This window comes from Phyllostomus hastatus, unplaced genomic scaffold (assembly GCF_019186645.2).
Source record: "Phyllostomus hastatus isolate PE091 unplaced genomic scaffold, TTU_PhHast_1.1 phas_contig_86, whole genome shotgun sequence".
In the NCBI taxonomy this organism is placed as follows: Eukaryota; Metazoa; Chordata; class Mammalia; order Chiroptera; family Phyllostomidae; genus Phyllostomus; species Phyllostomus hastatus.
The window spans coordinates 15216642-15239589 of record NW_025333977.1 but is presented as its reverse complement, the minus strand read 5'-3'; the positions used below and the strand labels follow the sequence as shown (position 1 = coordinate 15239589).

At 40.7% G+C, this 22948-nt stretch overlaps 1 protein-coding gene across 3 annotated transcripts in view; it reads right to left on the bottom strand.

Moving 5' to 3' along the window:
• Positions 1–22948, bottom strand: part of PPM1L (protein phosphatase, Mg2+/Mn2+ dependent 1L) — a 244071-nt gene that overhangs the window by 13748 nt on the left and 207375 nt on the right. The gene's annotated exons all lie outside the window — the stretch shown is intronic.

Sequence of the window (22948 nt, the reverse complement as noted above, 5' to 3'; positions counted from 1 at the left end):
TAAAAGCAGATAGAGCTGGACAGTCCGGTCTGGTTGGAATGGCCCGCATCACTGCCTGGAGCCCTCTGTCCAGCTCCTCTGCTTTCTCCTCCCTCCCTTTTGACAATGAGCTGAGTATGCAAATACCTGCTGCAACCCTGTAAGCTCTTGCACCAAAGCGATAATGTCTTTACTTGCTAAAATTATTCATCAATTAGTCTTCATTAATATTTAACCTCCTCGTTAAGAAAAGTCATATTCTGTAACAGAATGTAAATTGCATCTAAATAGCTCTTTAGTCTGCACGGAACAACACAAAAGACTGAATTCTTAAATAGACAAAGAGTAAATACAGGTTGCTATCAAGAGCAAGGAGAATAATTAGCATATTCAGTTATTATAGTTCTTTTTGAAATTCCACTCTTAATCCTGTTTCAACCCCAAACTGTTTCTACCCTGATTAGAATTGGAAACATGAAATGTTGGTCAACTCAGGATTTCTGATATGAAAAGCCTTGTGGAAAGAAAAAAGAGATTAATTTTAGGGACTATCAAAGCAAATCACAGATCTTTTACCTTAGAATGAAAATGTGAAAACAGGAACAACTCATACAATTACAATTTGTTATTCTCCATTTTTGATATTAGTTGTATTTTGGTCTTCAACCATCCTCACCTTGCCCTCAAGCGTCTGACTGGGTTGACACATCTAACACAATCAAAACATAAATTCTCCTACAAGGCACATTCTTAGGATTTGAAAGATGAAATAGAAATGTTATGTTACTGAATACTACATACTTGGGGCATTGTGTCAATATAACTCCTGGAGCTATCTTTCTGGAAGGTCCTCTTCCCTTCTCACCCTGCATGTTCCTACCCTTTGCTCCCACTGCCATCTGAGTCTGTGCCATTAGCCTGACTGACACGCCTGAGGTCCAAGCTAACTGCCTAGGAGGTGTTTCCATTTGCCTGCATTACCAAGGACCCAAGGAAAGGCTTTGGAGCCTCCATGTAAGGGAAGCAGAGGCATCCACTGGGCTGAACTACGAGCCCCTTCCCCGCCCCCATTTCCAGCTCTCCGGCCATCATTAGCTGTCTTGGACTTCCATGTAAGATATTTTTCCTTTTTAAAGATGGGAGAGGTCATTCTTATAGTGAGGAGAAAAATGGAAATGTGATTGTATATGTGATTAAGAACCACTTAAGGGTTTTATGCAGGATAGTGACATCATGAGATTTGTGTTTTAAAGATCACTTCAAAGGCATTGTAGAAGATAACCTGGAAGCAGAGAAAACAGGTGGGGTTAATGAGGATTTGAATTAACATGCTAAACAGAGAAATAGAGCAGCGATTTTCAACCGGTGTGGCCACAGGAATTTTTAAAACATGCAACACCTGACTATTTAGTTGGGGCACTGACCTCTTTTCCCTTAGATCAGGGTGTCCAACTCATTTTCACCAGGGCCACATCAGCCTCGGGGTTGCCTTCAAAGGGCTGAATGTAATTTTAGGACTGTACAAATGTAACTACTCCTTAACTAGGGACAAGGAGCTCAGTGCTGCCACTGGGTAGAAACAAGGTGCTGGGCCAGATAAAACAAGGTGGAGGGCCGGATTTGGCCTGTGGGCCTTGTGTTCGCCACCTGTGCCTTAGATTGCCAAATAAAAAAAAATGACAACAGCCAATACAACAATAGCCATTCAGTGTGAATGAATCAACATTATATCTGGTTTTTTTGGGGGGGAGGGGATTGGTCATATAGGCAAAAAATATATTTTTTGGTGTGCTCCAGAATTTTAGTAATTAGCTCCTGTGTGCCATGAGATGAAAAAGGTTGAAAATTGCTGTATAGAGGGTAGAGAGCAGATTATTTAAGACCCGAATGGATAGATCACAGAGAATAAAGGACATATGGGAGAGGAGGAAAGTCTGGGAGAACGTCCTGGGTCCTCCCTGGACAAAGACTTCAGGGGATATCAGCCTGGGGCTTCTGGGAAAGGCTTTCTCACTGAAAGAGACGCAATGTTGCAAAGGATTCACTTCTTCGGCCTACTGGTGGCTCGTGTGTTTCCCAGCCGTCTGAAACCATAAGGGGACAGGAGCTGCGGAACCAGCCTGGAACCACCCTCTTTTTGTTCTGAAACATGAAATGTCTTTACTACTCAAGGCTTTTTAAGTTGGATATTTTTGTTCCTTGCAGAATCCTAACTGATTCAGGAGCTTATTGTGCAAGGAGAGGCTTACTGATGGGAGACTTAGAGTGGGACCATTTAGCTTCACTCATGTGTTGGATATACTTAAGACAAGTGGCCTGCCAATCCCTTTGTCAAGAACACAGACCTGTTGTTTCTCTGGGTAAGTGAGATCCATCCCATGATGAGGATGTCAGGAAAGCACTGCTTTGAGAAAGTGGGGCTTGCCTGTGCCAACGAGAATCTCATACCTGGTCTAAATGCAAGAGCCCGAGAGCCCCAGAGCCCCAGATGGTGAAATGAAAGCCACAGCAGTATTCGGGATCACCGAAATGTCACCACCGCCTTCTGTAGAAACCGGCCTGTATCCTGGGCTTCACACCCTAGAATGTTCTAAAACAAACCAGGATCCTTGACTGTAAGCAATTAATTGTTTGGGCTTTGCTGTCTTAGCCCAGGATTATAAGAAACAGTTTACAATCGAATCCTCACAGAACAAACTACCTTGTCCCTGAGAATGCATTAAGGCCAAGGCATCATCACGACCATAAGTACCGGCATGGCAAACTTTCTTTGTGGGCTTTGACAGAGGAAGCAGTGATGGGACACACCTACGTAAGCAAGGAGGCCTAGGTGAGTCCTCACACCGGGCATGGACAGAGCCGCCCCTCCCCCAGTGGCTCCTCTGCACCCTGAGCTGCCTCAACTTCCCCCATCACATTCTGAAGGGCAAAGTGGCAGGAATAACAATTTGTGAGAAAAAGGTCAATTACAAATGAGAATTGTCATTTCTTCCGTGAGACTTTTGCATAAGCACAAATATCAAGCATTGAGTTTAACCCTGGCTGAACATGAGGCAGTCAACTTGATGACAAATCCACTATCTTAAACCCGAGCACTACCCAGTTTAATTCAAGATATAGGTATGCTTGGGCTCTTCCTTGGCAAACATATACAATTAATAAAATGACTAGAAGAAATAAGAAGCAGTGTGTGAATGCCAGAGAGGCATTTTTCACAAATGAGGTGTGCCACCCTAACTATAAAAAACAATCTATTTAAGCAGGGAGGTCATAATTCATAAATAGCACCTGACATAGTATTCATTTAATTTTCACACTTCACCGGAGTTAAAATATAGATGTGTCACCAGATGCTCCTGAACACCATTTTGAAATTGAAATGTTCAACTTCACATTTCAACTGCTGTATTAATGTTTATTCCACACTTGAGTGCCGCCTGTGGACACCCTTCTCATCCCTCCTTTTCAGTTAAGCAGGAACATGTTAAAGAGAGTCGCTTCCTATAAAACTGATCACGTGCACTGGGGAGTCTTAGACAACCACAGCAGGCCCCCTTGCAGCAGGAGGCTTGATCTCTACTGCCGGGCATCTGGAGGCACAAGCAAGCAGACCGGCTTTTGTGATGCTCATTAACATACTTCTCATAACTACTGCTGACATTTAGTTCAGATGAGAGCATGCTACTGAAATTAATTTATAATTACATAATCACGTCCTGGATTCTAAGTCTAGTATCTTTTAATGACAAATAAAATTAATTTCATGGTTCTTTGATTTTCCTACATAAGCCAGAGAAGCTCTGGCTATATTTTTTTTCATGTCCTCATGTTGTTTGCTGATTCTTTGGTGAGATACCTTATTTTTCTTCATTTCCAGCGAATTACAAGCAGTGTCTCTGTCTCTGTATAAATCTGTGGGAGTGGGGTATAATAGGAACTTCTGAAACTGAGCTTCCTTAAAAGACTTGTTTGCTTTTTAATTAAAGACAGAGAGAAGAAATGTGGAGAGAAAAGGGGAGAAGGCTGGAAATGAAAGGTACAGCCTGATTCATCTGGTGCTTAATGGAATTATACTTTCTCTGACTTTCTCTATCATAGAATCAATCTTCATCCCTATGATTTCAATTAAAAACAAACTAGTTTTTGAGGTTATGAAGTTATCTTTATTTGAATAAACCTATTATGCATGTGTGCACACTTGAGGTCTGACCAGAAAAAGTCCAGTCATTGTTAATATAACTAGAATGGTTTGTGTGGCATCAATGTAACCTGGCAGCCAAGGAAAGTGGACTGGAATGTGCATGTGTGAACAGTGACAATGTCACTGTACTAGTCAGTGGGGGCAGTAGATGCTGTTGAGTGAGTGTGCACTATGTGGGCCTCATTCAAAATGACTGAGCAAGTAGAGCAACAAATGTGCATCAAATTTTGCATTAAGTTTGAACATTCCTCTTCGGAAACTATCCAGGTGATACAGAAGGCCACAGCTATGGGCAACTGGTGATCAGCAGTTTCATCACAACAATGTGCCCACTCATGCATCACGTCTCATGCAGAGTGTTTTGGTGAAACATCAAATCACCCAGGTGACTCAGCCCCCTACAGCCCACATTTGGTGCCCTGTGACTTCTGGCTTTTCCCAAAACTAAAATCACCTTTGAAAAGGAAGAGATTTCAGATTGTTGATGAGATTCAGGAAAATATGATGGGGCAGCTGATGGTGATTGGTAGAACTATGTAAAGTTCCAAGGTGCCTACTTTGAAGGGGACTGAGGCATCATTGTCCTAGTACAATGTTTCTTCTATCTTTTTATCTTCAATAAATGTCTCTATTTTTCGTATCACATGGCTGGATACCTTCTGGACAGACCTCGTATTATTATTATCATCATTGTACAGATATGGAACAAGAAGCTCACCAAGGCCAAAGCATTTGAGTGAAGGAGCTGGAATTTGAACCCAAATCTGACACATTCAACCAGATATTTAATTTTTTTCCTAAGATGCAGAACTTTCCCAGAAGTGTGGCAAGGAAGCAATCAGTTTTGGCAGCAAACTGCTTTATTTAAGGATTCTTTAAAGTTTATGTTTGCCTATACTAATGAACAATACAGGGCAATAAAAAAACTAGATATTCAAGCCCTGGCTGGCATAGCTCAGTGGATTGAGCACGGGCTGGGAACCAAAGTGTCCCAGGTTCGATTCCCAGCCAGGGTACATTCCTGGGTTGCAGGCCAGAACCCCCAGCAACCACACACTGATGTCTCTCTCTCTCTCTCTCTCTCTCTCTCTCTCTCTCTCTCTCTCTCTCCCTCTCCCTCCTTTCCCTCTCTAAAAATAAATAAATAAAATCTTAAAAAAAAAAACAAAACTAGATATTCAAAGTAACACTTCTGATACAATATACAAATGCTATATAAAGTTTTTTTAAAATTATGTTTTAATTTATGGCTGGGTCAGAAAATATGTGATTTTCTTGGAGGCCAGGAATGATAAGAAAGTGAAAAGCCCAAAGAGAGACACTGATCCATCTGGAAACACCATCAGACACACACCCTCTCCCAGATCCCTGAGACGAAGTCACTGTGGAAGGGGCTCTGGTACATTTAGAATGCAATGTTTCCAGAGCATCAGAGAGAGGGCTGGATAGTCTTCAGAGTTTGTGAAGTGATATCAAACATTCCTTGCCATAAGCTGAGCGATAATTTCCATTTATCAAAAGAGATAACAGGCTCAGGGGCCAAGATCAATGGCTGGTTTGCAACAGAAGCAGAACTCAAGCACACGTCAGCTGCTCAGTCTAGTACTCTGGGCACCTTCCCAGAAGTAGGGTGTGCTCCAAGCTGCTAGCTTGAAATTCTGTTGAATAAAACCTAAAGGTTCATATTTTCCAAGTGTGAAAAGAAAGCCTTAGCTAGCAGTTCCAGGCCCAAGAGTTTAATTGGCACTTAAGGCAGGGGCTACGTGAACACAGCTGATAAAGGGGCTGGCCAGGCCCCTTAAAAATGATGAGGTTCTATAATGAAATAGGGAACACTGCACTCTAAGTGGGTCTAAGTCTCCTCTTGACCCCCAGCTGTTTCACATGGGAACTGCCGGAGACATCTTTGGAACTGAAAAATAACACTTCAAAGGGCACGGCCTCCATTTATCTCAAGTTCCTCTCAGGATCCCCGGAAAGTGGTCCCTCTGGTTTAGGGCCGAGAAGTGACGCTTCTCACAGCCCCTCTGCCCTGTGGATCCACCCTGAGCTGAGCGGAATGGGCATCTGAAGGCAGTCCTTTCACTTGTCCCCAGTCTATTTTCCAGGTGAAATAATGAAGTCCACCTCTGACTTGACTAGAAAATGAAGTTTTAAACATTAAGCATGATTCATGTAATTAAGTTTTGTTTAGGGCTGCACCAGAGGAATGTTTCTCTCTACCTATTTTACTTCGTGGTGTTCCTGAATAAGCAAAAGTTTGCAGGAGCTGCACACCCAGCAGTCCCCGGCCCACCGCGCAGAGCTGCTAGGCAGCAGGGATGTGGGTGCAAGCGCACCTTACCGTGTGGCTTCCTGTGTCGGTCGGGCCTCAGACTGCTCCGAAAGGAGGCCTGCTGCCACCCTGGCTGCAACGAGATCTGGCTTACACAGCCTCTGAACTCTTCTGCTAGCTAGCCTGGAGGCTCAAGTTATTCATTCATTTAGCAGGATTTTAACAAGCACTTTCTGCTTTGCTAGGCATTCTGATAGAAGCCAGGGACTCAAAAACAAAAGATGACATCCACAGGTGAGGAAGTCACAGTATACTGGGGTGCCAGAGGGGAGATCATAGCAAAACAATTGTTACGGTTGAAGCTGAGAGAGGAGCCTGCCGGAGGTATGAGAAGGAAGAGATATATTTCAAAATGAATAGGAGTTACCTGAACAAAATTGGTAGCAAGGAATTCCTGGCTTGGATTTGTGGTGTGTATGTGTATATTCATAAAGATTTTAAAAATATTCTTTTAATATGGTGATAACCAGGACACCTGATTTAATGTGAGTCCAAATATATGTGGAATCTGAACATGGAAATTACTGACACTAAGAAATGCCAAAGCTCTTAAACATCCCTGAGTGGCTAATATGAATATAAAACCACAGGCTATTTAAAAAAATGGTGTTTAGAAAGAAAACATGAAAAAGAAGCAAATTCCCAACGTGACTTTTGAATGTCTACAAATTATCCATATAGAATTTTCTGTGATTATTTAATTAAGAAAGGCTTTGACCATATGGTACAGTGCCCAGTTTCAATGCTGTACATAGCAAATTACTGTACTTGTTTTTCTCTTCTATTTTCAGTGCCCATGTTTAACCTTATAGAGAGGGAACATGTTGCTCTTGCTAGCTTACAAACTGAAATGGAAACTAATATGCAAGGGGGAATTTAAGGATCTTAAATTAAGAACATCTGTTATATTAGTGCCCTGCTACAATGGCTGAATGACATCCCGCTTAGGAAGAAGGTGGGGGAGGAGCGCCCTAGCAGCACTGAAGAATTAATCCCTAAGGCTATAATTTAGAAATGATTATAAAGCTATGTATTGTACTTAAAAATTCTCGTTTAAAAAACGCTGAACTGGCATTCTTTGAAAGAAATATCTTAACGTAAAGACGAAAGTAAAAGGTTATCCAGAGATAAAAGAATGTACTTCGCTAAGCACCAAGCAATTGGCCAGCTAATATTGTACTTTTTAGAGTATAGTCATAAACTCTGGAAAATTCTTGTGGCCTTAAAGAGGGTGCACAAATGGAATAACCCATTTTAGACTCAAATCTGTCCATTTATATCCAGTTTCCACAATATATGCTGCCAAGAACCAGGCCCCCTTTCTGGAAGTCAACTTTTATAGATCCAAAGGCCTGCCACTTTGACATGCTGATTATTTTCAGCTGAAGACAATTTACTCCCAAGAGACTCAGGAAGAGTTTTTGTTTTTTATTTTGTTTTTTTTTTTTAAATCAAAAAAATTTAGATACAAGGTCTGGTCTGGGAAGACAGCCAACACTGAGATAACCACAAAGAGTTTGGGGTAGGTGTGGTACACTTTGGGGAGTCCTCTCTGTATTCCCTCTGTGTCCCATTGTCCCTGGCTGGCAAGGCAAAGATCTGTTTACCAAACATTTGTTTATCAAACTTTTGTTCTTCCACTTTCCTGTGAATTGTCTTCCTTCCTTCTGAAGTCCTGGACCCCAAGCCCCTTCTGCTTAGCTTAGGATGGCATATAAGCCTCAATTACCTACTGTCTTTGAACCTCACATGTCTATGTGAGGATCCTACATGTACACAAATAAATTTGTTTTTCTCCTGTTAATTTGTGCTATATCAATTTAATTAATAGACCAGCCAAAAGAACCTAGAATGGTAGAGGAAAAAATGTCCCTTCCCTGCAATACTCAAGCATGACATAATTTTATCTAGTTGGGAAACACACCAATCATTCTGACAATGAGGTAAGTTTTAGCCTGTACTTCTCTCGTTCATACCATTTTAATTTTGCATCTCCTATTCTTTTTAGTCATCCTTTCAGCAAGCATTTCTATATCAACAACAAAGACACTGTGAGCATGTTGCCTTCCCATAATGAGACACAGCCCTCAGCACTTCTGAAGACAGTCAAAACCACCTTCTGGAAACTTACCAAGCAATTGTAACTTCTCTCAAAATTAGCTCTTTCGTCTTAGTCCAAGGGGCCCTATACCACATAAACCATAACATGCTACATGCTTTACATCAGGCTTGAGAGCATCCTCTAGTGTCTACCACTTTCTTTAGCTTAGCTTACTTACCTATGAAATAAGCAGAACCAAGCTCAGGCAAAACTGAGATGGCCCAATTTTGTCTCAAAGGGTCACATACTCTATCTCCTCCCCAGGGGTACAGATGGGGCCCAGAGCCCACCTCCTAGCACCCAATCCCCTAAGGCTTTTGTCTACTGAGGCACTCCACTTGTGTCTCTTCTTCACAAGCAATGCTCCAAGCCTCCAGACATTCCACTTCTACCCCTTCTCTCTCCACACTTCACTTTTCATCAAGGATTCTGTGACTTCGGTTTGGGGTTCCTAGGTGTTAGGTGGACACTGAATAACAGCAGCTAGATCTACTAACAACAGGTCAGGGCTCTGCAGTGAAAGTAGGTGAGGGTAGGGTCTCTCTTGGGAATACTGGAATACCCAACCCTAACAGAATAAAATGAAGGCAAGTTCACTGATGCCACTTATGGAGAAAGAAACTGGCTCCACTTTAACCATTTTGTTAAATCTACTGATACTATTACAAGGAAGTACTTTAAAATGTGGCCTCTTGTGCTCAAGCCCTAAAATAAAGCAGGCTCAGAATAAATGGGAGATGGGAGGGAGACAAAAATGAAAAAGGTCTGCTCTGTTAGACTTCACTTTCCCTTTCCTACTTTTTCCCCCAAGGCACAGGAAGTTGCTACTGAGGTACTACTCTTGTTGCCACACTCTGGCTGTACAGAAAAGCTGTTTGGGATTCAACAGCCATCAGCAGGTGAGCTAAACCAGCTGAACTCTCATCACAGATTGTTACTGTTGCTGCATCACAGTGCAGACTGCCATCCACAAGGGCCAGAAAGATCTGTTCTGCCAGAGAGTGTGGTGGAAAAGACCATAAGTGTTAGATCAGAAAACCTGGCTTCATAGTCTAGCTAAATGCCCTTAGGTAACCCTTAGGCAAGTGATCTAAGCTTTACTGGTTTCAGCAATATCTAGCAAGGCCCAAGAAATTATCTGGCACATGGCTATTTTTCAATGGTTGCTTGTTCCCTGTGGTTTTCTTTCCAGGTCACTACACGGCCACCACAACCCCTGCCACCAGCGTGCACTTGGGGTTTCTTCCTTAACTGTACCTGACCTCTTGCTGCTCAGACAGATAAAGGACATCTGATCCTTCTTTGACACTTCTCGGACGTCCAATCTTCTGACCTGCCTGAATTTCTGGGGGGAAGGGACCTTAGTCATCAACTAGTCTGTGGTGGCAGCTTATAAAGATAATGAAATAGAATGGGGGGGTCATTTTGGATCCCTATTTCAGGAGGGAGGGTGGGCAGCAGTATTTGGGGTCAAGGCCACTTGACTAAGAGTTCTTTCTCTTTTTGTTCTCTTACTTGGAAGCCTTGTCTGACATCCCATTCCTTTTCTAAGGTCTGGTGTACTTACTACACTGAAGGAATGACCTCTGCATATCTTTTTAGCTCAAGGGCGGCAGGGGGGGGAGTGCGTGTTTCTATAACCTGTATTGTGATTAGAAAACAGTCGATACATTAGGAACCTCCTTTCTCTTATTCAATGTAACTTAGAATTTTGATATGTGGATGATGTATAGGGGAAGGGGCATAGAGAGTTCTGGAAAGCACACTTAGAAGCAAACATCTGGGGAGTGTGGGCCCATCTAGACATATGACTGTAACTGACGCACCTCTAAACGACAAAACACCTGAATTCCCACTCCTGTGTCTCCTGATAGTACATGAGACTGTAACGGGGACAGGAGGAGACCGCTGACTGGGGAATGACAGAGGTCACTGTAAAATGGAAAACAGGAGAGAGTCTGTGAGAGCTTCTCTGAGATACGCATGGCACGGCTCATAGTCAGCTCCCATGCTGGTGGCAGGCATGGGGTCAAGAAATTTTCCTGAGGTTTCACGGGTCAGCTTGGTCCCAGTCCTCTCTATGGCTGCCCAGGACTACAGGAAAGCCATAGGGGGGGAGTGTGTGTTTGGGGAGTGGGAGGGTTCCTGATATGAGGAACATAATCAAGTCATATCCTTTTATAAGTCAGTCACTGAAGCAGAGAGAGGTTAAAGGTTCAGTCTCTTTTTGCTCCTCCTGCCACTACTGTTCTGTATCCTAGTAGCAGAGCTAGGGAGGGAGAAAGGCTATAGTGTGTATATGTGTAAGGGTGCAAGCAGAAGGGTTGATGGCTTGCACAAGGTAGTAATATAAAAATGAGCTCCTGGAGGCAAAGTCAAGAGAAAATGGTAATATATTAAGAGTCTCCTTTGGGGAGCTAATGAAATGTACTTTTAGCAATTATGCTGAAGCATCTTTTATATTTTCAGATACGATTGCTGATCTTAATAGTAGAAATTAAAAATATCCTGGCTGCATATAGCTTTCTCCTCGAAGTTCAAAAGTACTTCCATTTAGCATAGTTCTTTAAATTTTATGACAGTCATAAAGTATGCAGGCTGATTTTATATTGGTCCAATTTTGGCACCATTGATGGAAATAATATAAGCTTTGGAATAAGATCAACAAGATTTTTTAATCTAAACCTCTGGTAATTTATTAGCAGTCTGAAACTCAACTTTATCATTCATTCACTGAGTCCAGCTCTTCCCAATAACCAGGTTCTAGAGAGGATAAAATGAAATAACATGTAAGATGTTGGCCACAATGAACACTCAGTAAATGTTATTGTCCTATGTATGAGACTTGAATCCACATAAGTTTTTTGTCTGCCAGTGTGACACTAGAATTGAGGTGAGAAAATAATAAGCATTATGGTCAGTCACTCTAAGTACCACTAACTAGCTGTATAGGAATGAGCAAGAACCTTAGCCTTTCTAAGTCTTTCTTTCTTCATCTGTAAAATAGGGGTGTTCCCTGCATTGTTGTTTAAAGCAGTTAATGTTTGATACTTTGGCCGTGAGGGCCCCTCCATATGGTTATGTTTTATTCAGTTTCTCATTTCTTCTCAGCTAGACTAGTGCTTTGCATTGAATGCACATACGATTCGCCCAAAAGGCTTGTTGAGCCCTAGACTGCTGGGCCCCATCCCAGAAAATGTGTTCCCAGGGAATGTTGATGCTAACGTTCCTAGGCCCACACCTACACTGCACCAACAGCAAACACATCACAATCCAACTGTCAAAGCCGAAGACCGAAAGACAATCCTGAGAGCAGCAAAACAAAAAAACAACTCATCATGTACTAGGAAACGCCAATGAGATTTATAGCTGATATATACCAGACACCACAGGAGTCAGAAAGTAGCAGAATGACATATTCAACATGCAGAAAGAAAACGACTGTGGACAAGAATTCCACATCCATTAAAACTGTCCCTCAAAATGAAGGCGAAATTAAGATATTCCCAGATAAACAAAAACTGAGAAAAATTTGTCACTTGAAGCCCTGAATAAACAAAAATAATAAAGGGAATTCTTCAGGCTGAAATGAAAGGGCACGAGATGGTACTGATGCACATGATGACATGGATGAACTGTGGAAACACTGTGTTCTCAAAGAAACCAGCCACATATATTATATGATTCTATTGACATGACACAATCGGAATAGGCAAACCTATAAAAACAGAAAGTAGTTTAGTGGTTGCCTAGGGCCAGATGGTACAGAGGAAGAGTAACAGGGAGTGACTGCTAAACGCTATGGAGTTCCTTTTCAGAATGAGAAAAAAAATTCTAGAATTAACTAGTGATAGTCACACAACTCTGTGAATACACTAAAAATCACTGAATTAAATACACTTCAGAAGCCTGAATTTCATGGTCTGTAGAATTATATATCAATAAAGCTGTTTTATATATACAGGGTGGGGCAAAACTAGGTTTGCATTTGTTCATATGGAAAATAATACAATAATTAATAAATAATACAAGAATAAACTGTGTTTTTCATACTCACAATTGTAAACCTACTTTTCCCCACCCTGTGTGTAGTTGACCCTTGAACATGGGTTTGAACTGTGTAAGTCCACTCATAAGTGGATTTTTTCAATAAAAATGTATCATCTCTTCTTTATGATTTTCTTAATGTTTTCTTTTCTCTGGCTTTATTGTAAGAAATAGTATACAATACAATAAACATACAAAATTTGTTAATTGACTTTCTGATAGTAGTAAGGCTTCTAATTAGCAGTGGGATATTAATAGTTAAGTTTGGGAGGAGTCAAAAGTTATATGTGAAGTTTTGATTGCACAGGAGGTTGGTGCTCCCTCCCCCCCATTGGTGAAAGGTCGCTGTATATAAAAACAAGTATGGATACTTCAAGTTAGTCTGGCATTCAATGAGACCTTGACTAATTCTTCCTAAGAAGCATAAGTCAGACATTTGTCCCTTTAGAAAAATAAATCTAGAGGAAGTAATCACTGTAAACTAGAAGCTAAGCACACCAGCTGGGAGTCTGTGATGAATTTCCTTTCATTACCTCATCCTTCCTGTGGCTGCTTACACTGACCGTTTGGATGGTCCCCGTAACCGGGAGTGTAATTCCTGTGCAGACACTGCCTCTTTCTCTCCCTCCATCCCAGTCTCCATGCGGACAGTAGAACAGGGCCACATTTATCCAATTTAAGTCAAACAGAGAAGGAGAACGCACAGGATTGCTACATCAGTAACAGTGTCTATAATTAAAGATTGGATTGCAAAATGATCATGGTGAAATGAAATAAAGGCTCGACGTTAAGTGCACTTTTATGTGAAATCTTATAGGGCACAGTCAGGAAAACCAATTTCTAAATAACAGAATGTCTTCGGGGGCCTCTTCATCTTCTAAATGTTCACTGTCCAGAGGCATCAGGCAATTTATTTCTAAACACTGGTAAAAGGACAACAATAAAAACCAGTCCTTAAACCAAAGGTCGAGATTAAGCTCTCTCCTAGGGCTGTTGTTGGTTTTCTTTTTGTTTTGTTTTTTTAGAAATATCACCTATGGGCATTTGGACATAGGTTTGAGATTTAGAAGAATGGAAGAATGTGTGAATTTGCTTAGTTTTGTACTTGCTTTTCCTCAACTGTGATGCAGGGATTTTAATAGAACCTTAGTTTTACTTGAAAATCTAAGTATTATAAACAAATTCCTTTCAATGGAAGCAACTTATTTCATCATATTCATCTAATTTGTTCATGATTAAAATTTCCCAGGTATGCTACAGCTATCTAGAGAACCTGTTATAAGAGCAGATTATCAACATCCTGTTTAACTTAGCCATTTCCACATACGAGAGTGGTACCAGCATAAAATGCTCTGATTATAAAACCCCAGAAACGGCAGTCACAGAAACAGCAGCAGGCATTAGCGACAAATAGTTGTTTTGTACTCCTGCCACTTTTGATGTTTCAGAACAGTGTTTCTGAAATCATACTTAAGACTATTGGGACAAATAAACTCCGCACTTCGAAAATAAAACAAAAAAGCCATCATCAATGTCTTGGCTCAAACTTACAGGGAAATGCAGGCTGAAAAACCAAATCAGCTTCCTCCACTACCTGCTTTCCTTCTAGGAAATGATTCAGAAATCAGTTTAAAAGAACTGCATTGTTTCTGAATAGCAATTTAGTGACTTAAACAGAAATCAACCTCTACTAAAGCCAAAGATTTTATTTGTAAAGGATCCTAATGAGTGTGTATGAGAGAATGGAGAGTGGGTTTGTAGTGAAAGGAAGAGGTTCCAGCATAATTACTTTCTCTCTCCCACTCTTCAGCTGCTTGTCCAAAAGCAGAGTAATTACCATATGGTAATTTGTCTCCACCATTAAATAGTGAGCTCCTTAAAGAAAAAGGTCATTTTCTTTATCTCTACAAGCATGAGACATAGCACAGCTGCTGCTCTAAAAATGTTTGTGAAAGGAAGGAAGAAAGGGAAAGAAAGAAAGCAGGGGAGGAGGGAGGGAAGGAAGGAAGGAAGGAAGGAAGGAAGGAAGGAAGGGAGGGAGGGAGGGAAGGGAAGGAAGGGAGGGAGGGAGGGAGGGAGGGAGGGAGGGAGGGAGGGAGGGAGGAAGGAAAAGGAAAGGGCGGGCAGATGGAAGGGAGGACAGAAGGGAGGAAGGGACTTGTCTTATCTAGTAACCTGAGTTACAGCCTAGGCAGCCTGTCCCTGGCAAATGAAGAAGGCACTTCCTGGATAAAAGGGGAGAGAGGCCTCTCTGGAGCACAGATTTTAAACTGTGGCAATCTTTTTTCTTTTTCTTGAAGAAAGAGGCTGTCAACTCTGGCTTGGACCCAGAACTGACAATCCCATGGAAATGTGAAGAAAGGAAACAAAGAAGGGGTTAAAACGGGTGGGCAGCCCAGGCTGTTTAGCAGTTAAATACAGTAGGTGTGTATTTATTTCCTACTGCTGTGTAACAACTTACTGCAAATTCAGCAGCTTCCAACAACAGAGATTTATTATCACACAATTTCTTTGGGTCCCAGGAGTCTGGGTTCAGCTTTACCAGGTCTTTACTCAAAATCTCCCAAGGATGTAATGAAGGTGTCAGTGGAGCTGTGGTTCTTACCTAGAACTTGGTATCCTTTTGCAAGCTCATTCAGGTTGTTGGCAGATTTCAGTTCCTTGAAATTGTAGGACTGACTTATTTTCTTGCTGGCTGTTGGTAGGGAGTCCCTGTCAGCTCCTGAAGGTTGCCCTCAGTTCCTAGCCACGTGGCCCCCTTACACTATGGCAGTCTCAAAGCCAACAGGAGCACTAATCTTACACAGTGTAATTCATCAGAGGATCCAATCATGTGAGATACTAGCCTAACGTAGTCTCAGTTCTCCCCTTCCCCCAGCACTCAAGGAGAGGGCTTTATACAGGGCGTTTATTCTAGGGGGCTGGAATCTTGGGGCCATCTTCAAGTTCTGACTACCAAAGGAGGTTTTGGTGAGTGCCAAGAAGGGCTGACTCACTCACCACTTCAATAGGAAAGGGATTGATTTTTCTCCCTTGTGGTTCTTCCAGATTTTTATTATTAGTCATTAAAAGAGGATTTTTCTGATGATGGGTCAGGAATCCACAAACTTACTTATAAAAGAACTCAATGTAAAGGAGAAATTAGAGTGATGGGGCTCCAGGAAGTTGCCTAAAGGTTGTGGGGAATAAAACTCCTCTCTCCACGCCTACAAAAGAAACTTTCTTTTTTCCCCCTGTCAAGGATAGTTCAAGGATACTCAGAGCTAACAAACACACCAATTAAGCACCACAGTAGTACCATGCGAACCAGTGCAGTGTGAGGGGTACAGCTAAGGCTGCATGCCAAAATGACTGGGAAGCCTGTATATGCCCTTCTCTGAGTTTGTCCTGCTCCCTCCCACCTGGAAGTGGGTGTTAATCATTCCTTTGATTTTCTTTATAGTTTGATTACACATGAATGGCTCTCTAAGCAACATATTGTTCAGTTCTGTGATGTTTTAACTTTACAAAACCAGAATCATTCTGTATTTTTTCAACTTGCTTTTTTTCATCTAATATTCTTGAGATTTACCCATGTTGACATATATAGCTCTAGTTTATTCATTTTCATTGATGAGTAGTATTTCATTCTTCATATATACCATATTTTTAATAGATTTTTCTTGTGATATTTACATTTCTAGTTTTTTTCTAATTGTAAGCAAGCACCTACCAATATTTTTGCACATGTTTTCTCATACAAATATATACATTTCTTTACAAAATATACCTAGGGATGGATCTGCGGGGTCATGGAATATGTGCAATTTCAAGTTTACTACAAAATGCCAAACAGTTTTCCAAAGTGATTCTACCAAATCGTATGCTCGACTACAGAACTCTTGTTGCTCCCCATTCTCAGCAACACTTTATATTGCTGGCTTTTTAGTTTTGCTAATCTGGTGTGCATAAAATGATTTTCACTTGCATTTTCTTGATTAGTAAGGAGGTTGAGTGTCTTTTTAAGGGATAATCCTATTCCTGTCTCTCTGGAATGCTTGCTCATGTTAAAATCAGGTTCCTCAATCAGCTTTATCAAAATAAAATTGTTATTTTGATTGCTACTTAACTGTCTCCTATGTCTTATTTCTCAATTGCTTATACACTTTAAAGGGGAAAAGGGCATTTTAGATGTTTTACTAAAGAACTGAAGAATGAACAGATTTGACTACCAAAGAGTTGAGGACTTAAGTACATGTTCAAATATTCTGAAGTACCAGAATATATTAGAGTATAAAATTGAGTTATGAGATGGCTTATTTTTTCTAGGCTAACCAAAACATTTTACAGTTAGCTTAGTTTAAGACTGTAGAGGTTAAGGCCAACCTGCTGTATGACATATCATCTTGTTGATGTGTTACTATGATCCTAGTGGACATGCGTCACACAATAGATGTGCCCCCCCAAACATGAGCAAAATGACTAATGAGACAACAGTGGGAGGTAGCACAAACCATTCAACTTTATTTGTGAATTTCTTCTATACGCAGAAGTCCTACCACTAAATGGTGCTTTGATTCTATTTTACTTCTGAATGAATTTCCATATGTAGTGGTATTTAAAAACCAGCTCTTGACCTCACCAAAAAGTATCTAGAACTTATCTTAATAGTTAAAAACAAGAGCCATAATTACCAAAAAGATCTAAATTTGGAATGAGATTTTGAGCATCATTATATAATGCCATCTAAATTGATAATCAGTTGACTAAATTCATCAAATAATCTTATCCTCTATTTAAGGTTTCCCAAAGTGGTTCTATGGAGTACCAATTCAGGGGGATGTAAATAGGGGTTATTCAGTAAAAGGCTCATGCTTTAATAAACTTGGGAAATACCAAGTTATTAAAGTTAAACCAGTTAAACTATCAGTCTTTATAGAGCCTTTAAGGCACTGTCAAATGGTTGATCCCAAGAGGGGCTATGGTATGCACCGTACCCCAAACATTGTTTTCCCTGGAATATCTGGGTCCCAAGGAACAAACATTGGAAAATATGCAGCTCTGCTTTCATTGTCTTCTCATCAGCTTCTTATAATAATATTCTTTGTTTTCTTAAATTTTTTTCTACTAAGTTTTTTTTTAAGAAATAATTGTTCTACTACAGAGTTGCAGTAAATTTTCACACTGTAAGAAAATATTCACAATACTAAAACCCTACAAAATTCCTTTTTAAAAAGATATGACTCAAGTTCATTAAAATGCTAATTAAATCTAATCCTAAACTAATTAATGTTCTCTGTCATCAATTGTAGTTTGACACTTTACATAATATGGTATCTTAAATCAAAATTTTTGAAAAGCCTAAAGCAATAATATTGGAATTTCATTTATAAAAATATCTATGCTATCTTTCATGTTGATAGAAAACAGAAAGATATAAAAACTATTTGATATTATTATTGTTGAATAAACAAAATGCATTTGAAGATTTCCACCTGAAAATTTATTGTTCAGAGCCAATTTACTTGTAAAATGAAAAGAGCACTTTTAGAAACTGACTCACTATGGTCTTTTATGTGTAAATGCAAATCCTATACGTGTGACCTGCTATGGACCACTCTTCTGTAACGACAGCTTTTCCTGACGGACCGCCTGCCGCAGAGAATGGGCCTGCCAGCTCTTCATCTGTGAGGGGAAAACACATTCGCACACAGCCTGCATGCAAATTTAATGCGGTTTACAGTCTGCTCAGTTTCTTTTAAGACTGATAGCTGAGTTAGATAATGCCAGGCTATATGCCCCATTTATTCTTATGAAGACAGGCTGGCACCTTTGCACCAAGGACAGAACAGACATGGAAGAGGATTTAAATGAGCTAATTACCCTCTCTCTTTGACCAATGAAATGTTTTCAACCATCCACAATTCCGAGTTTAGTGAAATTGTGACACAACAGCCATAGTGAGCACTTACTTCTGAGGCTGGCATTTACTTATGAAGATTGAACCCAATGGACCTTCAATAAAACACCAAAATGTAGGCAGTTCATTAAGCTCTGTGATAGAAACTTGAAGGTCTCTGGAGAATAGCAAATTGGTTAAGAAATAAAAATGCTACTACAGAGCCAATCTGCATAATCAGCTGAGTCAAGATGCTCAGACTCCATAATTCGGCTAAAAAGAAAAATGTAATACTGCTGTATGTCTAATCTCCCTCAAACTCCTAAAAGTGTCGACACTTTGCTGCCTATGGTATTCTGTGACATTACTTTGCCTCTTTAATTTTTCACTGTGGCATTGATTCAAAAATGCTCTTTAACTGGGGTCATTTAGGGGAGAATTTCACCATGTTCTTTATAACTGGAGAAGTACCCTCAACTCCCTTTTTCTAAGGAGTTACATGCAAAAATAAAGCCTAAGAATCATGTTTATTCACAGTTCTTTAAAAATAATGGCATTCCATAATCTATTCTTCTAGCTAGAAAAACTAGTTGCAATAACTCAAACTGGCTCTTTCATGATCTGGCAAGACAAACATAAACAAAAAGGAAAAAACTGTACTGTATTTGTTTCAGACAATATTCCAAATATCATCTTCTAAGAAATGGAAAACAGCATCTTCTCCTCTAGTACCCAATCCATGAGCAGGCGCTGTTCTCTTAAAAGACCCATGCACTGGTTAACCTCCCAGAAAATTTCAGAATCATGAACATACTGTATGTAATCAGGGCCCACTCTAAATAAACCTGAGAATGAGTAAAGCTGCTCTTGATGAGCTCAGTACTCCCTGAACCTCATGTCCTATCTCTGTGACCTTGACTCTCAACCTTTCTCCCTCTCCCTCCCTCTCCTTCCTTCTCCCTCCCTTTCCTTGTCTCTCCCCCTCCCCCCTCCAATCAAAACTGATTTGTACTATGCCTTAATTCTCTGACAGGTGCATGATGAAATAATAGTTTCCTGTAAAAAGCAGTTCCTTTTCCATCTCCTAAGCCCAATTTAGAACCACCCTGTAAGCACCTGAAACCCAAATTAACATCTCTCCCACCTCTCCCCCTCCTTCAGCCTGTTCCAGGATCCTAACTTGGTTAGGGCATCATCCTCCACTCATCCGCCTCATTTAGAAATCTGAGAGACAATTTATGACACTGCGGTAGAATTATTTCTTTGTATAGCTGTTTAATCCATAAGACAGTTTCTTAGGGGAATCTGATGGTTCTCTCCCAGAATACAGCACCACACAGTACTGCATAAGTGAACAAATGTTTAATGATGATGGAGATCATGTTGAAATGCAGTTAACTATCTGAGACAATATTTGCTTTTTTTATTAGCTGCCTAGCGTAACCCCAGCCAAAGGAACTGCAGTGTGGGGGAAGCTTCCATAACTCATTATCCACTTTGCATGAAACCTTGATAAGTGAGTATAAACAGCTAATGGCAAAGTATCTGCAGAGGCCAAATGTCATATGTGATATAGCCACACCTCTTGGTGACCTGGCTATCCACGAAGGAACACTCAGGCCACATCACTCCCTTCAAATAGGATTCCCCAAAGACTAAGAATTCTGGGTACTTCTCAAGTGGGTTTATATTTTCACAGGAGCATGCAATTAGAAAGCAAACACTGGGGTCAGACTGGCTGTGGGTAACACAATGCCCATCTGTTCTGATGAATAAAAATGGCACTCAAGTTCTGTGCAGGGCAGTATTTGGCGTGGAGGTGGCCCTGCACACACCGAGCAGGTTTTAATTAGCCACTCCAAACAGCAGTTAGCTTAGTAAACTGATTCTTGCTGAAGAAATAAAGCAAGCCTACAAGAGAACTGCTGGATCCAGCAGTACAAAGGGAAGCAGAGCTAAAATATTTACTGTGACATAAAACAGAAGGGCCCAGACCTGGCTCAGCCACAAGAAAGCCTTTGTCTGGAGACGGGTCCCAGGTGCCAGCTGTCAGAGATAGCTCAGGGGATTTAATTAGTGAATGCAGCCGAATGATATAAATAATGACCAGTTTAGACATAGTGTTTGCATCGTCTGATCAACTCAGTCAGCGCCAGCATTAATAGAACACATCTGCTGGAAATCCCGGTTAGGATTTCAGATCACATTTGACACATTGTTACTACAACTGTGTTTTCTCGAGCCCTGGCACTGGGGTTCTATGAAGAACTTGCACTTATCAGTGGCACTGCCATATTTAGTACGTTGCTAATTTCACTGAGGCCCCTGTAAATAATCACTTGGCTCTCCAGCTAGCTAAATAAAGTGAAAGAAGGATCACCAGCATTACCTCACAAATGAGACAGGGTCTGCAATGGGGTTCTGGGGTTGAATTGTCAAAACTTGGCAAGTGAACCCAACATAGTGCATGAATATTAATTAAAAACAAAATAATGTTCACTTAACATATTATGATGCTTTTGATGTGTAGTGTATGTGTGTGTTGGGGGGTGTACTTATAGAATTCATTAGCAATCTTCTCCCCATGCGTGCACTCCCCCTTTGCTCCTCTCCCTACCAACTGTCCTTCACACACACCTAGACTTATTGCTCCTTGATTTGTAACCGTGACCTTTCCCCAGGTGGCAGCCCTCCTTTGCTGTCTCCTTACACGTGGAAGTGGGGCTGCTGGCACACAGCACCAGGGAAATGCAGGCATTTTCATTTTGCTCCATGAATGGTAGAACTCAATTGCTTAGAAGTAATACAACATAAGCACTGCCCAAAATATCCTAAACTAAAAGAGGAAGAAGGCAAGGACAGAGCTATCTGAAGAATTAATGCTTACACCTTCTCCTACTACTGAAAATTTGACTTGAAAAAAGAAAGTAATATGGTTTGGCTTTATGAGTCAATAGCTCAATTTCTTGTTCCCTAGAGAAGGGAAACATAAAAGCAACATGGATATTATACATTTTGGGGTTGATGTTAAAAACAATTACTTCTGTTAACTGACACATTGACTTTGAATATCTTCTGTAATATGCTTTTAGGAAAAGATAAATTCTGACAAGCATTGCTTCTTGTGCTTAACAAATAGGGGTGTAGCAAGCCAAATGTTTGCATTGTAAGTACAAAGGATTTCACCTGCAGGGTATATAGGCTTTGAGCTTGGCTTTTGTCACCTAGTTTTTTTTTTAAAGCTTTTTGGAAAGAATAGAAAAGGACAGTTATCTATAGCCTTTTTAATCTTACCACCTTTTCTGACTCAGACTAATTTGTGGCCAGAGGCAAGAGAGGAAAGTGGAATAACAAGTGAAATCAATAGTTCTTACACTGCATTTTAAGAGGCTGCAAAAGGCTCTATTGACTAGAGAGGGTAGGAGATGAAAGAGAAGAGAGGTTAGGTAACAAATCTAGTCAGACTGAGATTTCCAAATGTAGTCATTGAGACAATGTAAGAGAATGGATTTGCATCCTATTAAAAAAAACACTATATTTCTAAATGGTATGGGTAATACGTGGTCATGTTATTTTTTAAAAACTTCTGAATCAATTTATCTTAACTTTCCATGTGTAAGTTCATATAACAGTGTTTTATTCTAAAAAGGAAAGAAAGTGAAACCACCTATGATGAAAACACTGTGGGAAGCTAACCCGCACACTGATCTTACTAGTCAAGAGGAATCCAAGATCAGCACCCGCCATGGAACCAGGAGTCGAGATCACACTGGCAACTGATAAAACGCTATAGAAATACGTATTAGCATTGATTAACGAAAGAGTCAATTGCAAAGGGATGTTTTCTGAGACACAGCCTCCCACCTCACTCGCATGCTGCTCCTCAGCCTCTGCAGCCTCTTTTATCTCCCACCTTAAAGGGGGGCGCCCTAGCGCTCAGTCCTCAGAGCTCTTCCTCAGCTATGCAGCTCCCTAGCTGTTCTCATCCAGACAATGGCTTTAAATTTCATCTGTTAGTAACTTCCAAACTTTTATTTCCTTTCTGATCTTTTCATTGAGCTTCAGACTCATATACTTAATTACTTACTTGACCTAATTTAGCATCTCAGACTTAAACAAGTCCAAAACGAGTATCCTGATATTACTGCAATGAGTGTTCCTCTTTGTAGCATTCCCTGCCTCAGTACAGAGTAATCCCATCCTGATAGTAGCTTGGGTCAAAACCGAGTCATCCTTGACTCTTCCGTCTCTCACACTTCACATCCAATCCACTTGAATCCCCACTGGCTCTACCTTCACAGTGTACCCAGAGCCTGGCACTTCTCGCTCCTCTGTTGCTTCGATTTGATTGATCTCAACCACCATCATTTCTCCCCTAACTTGCCTCCCTCTTCTCCCTCCTACAGT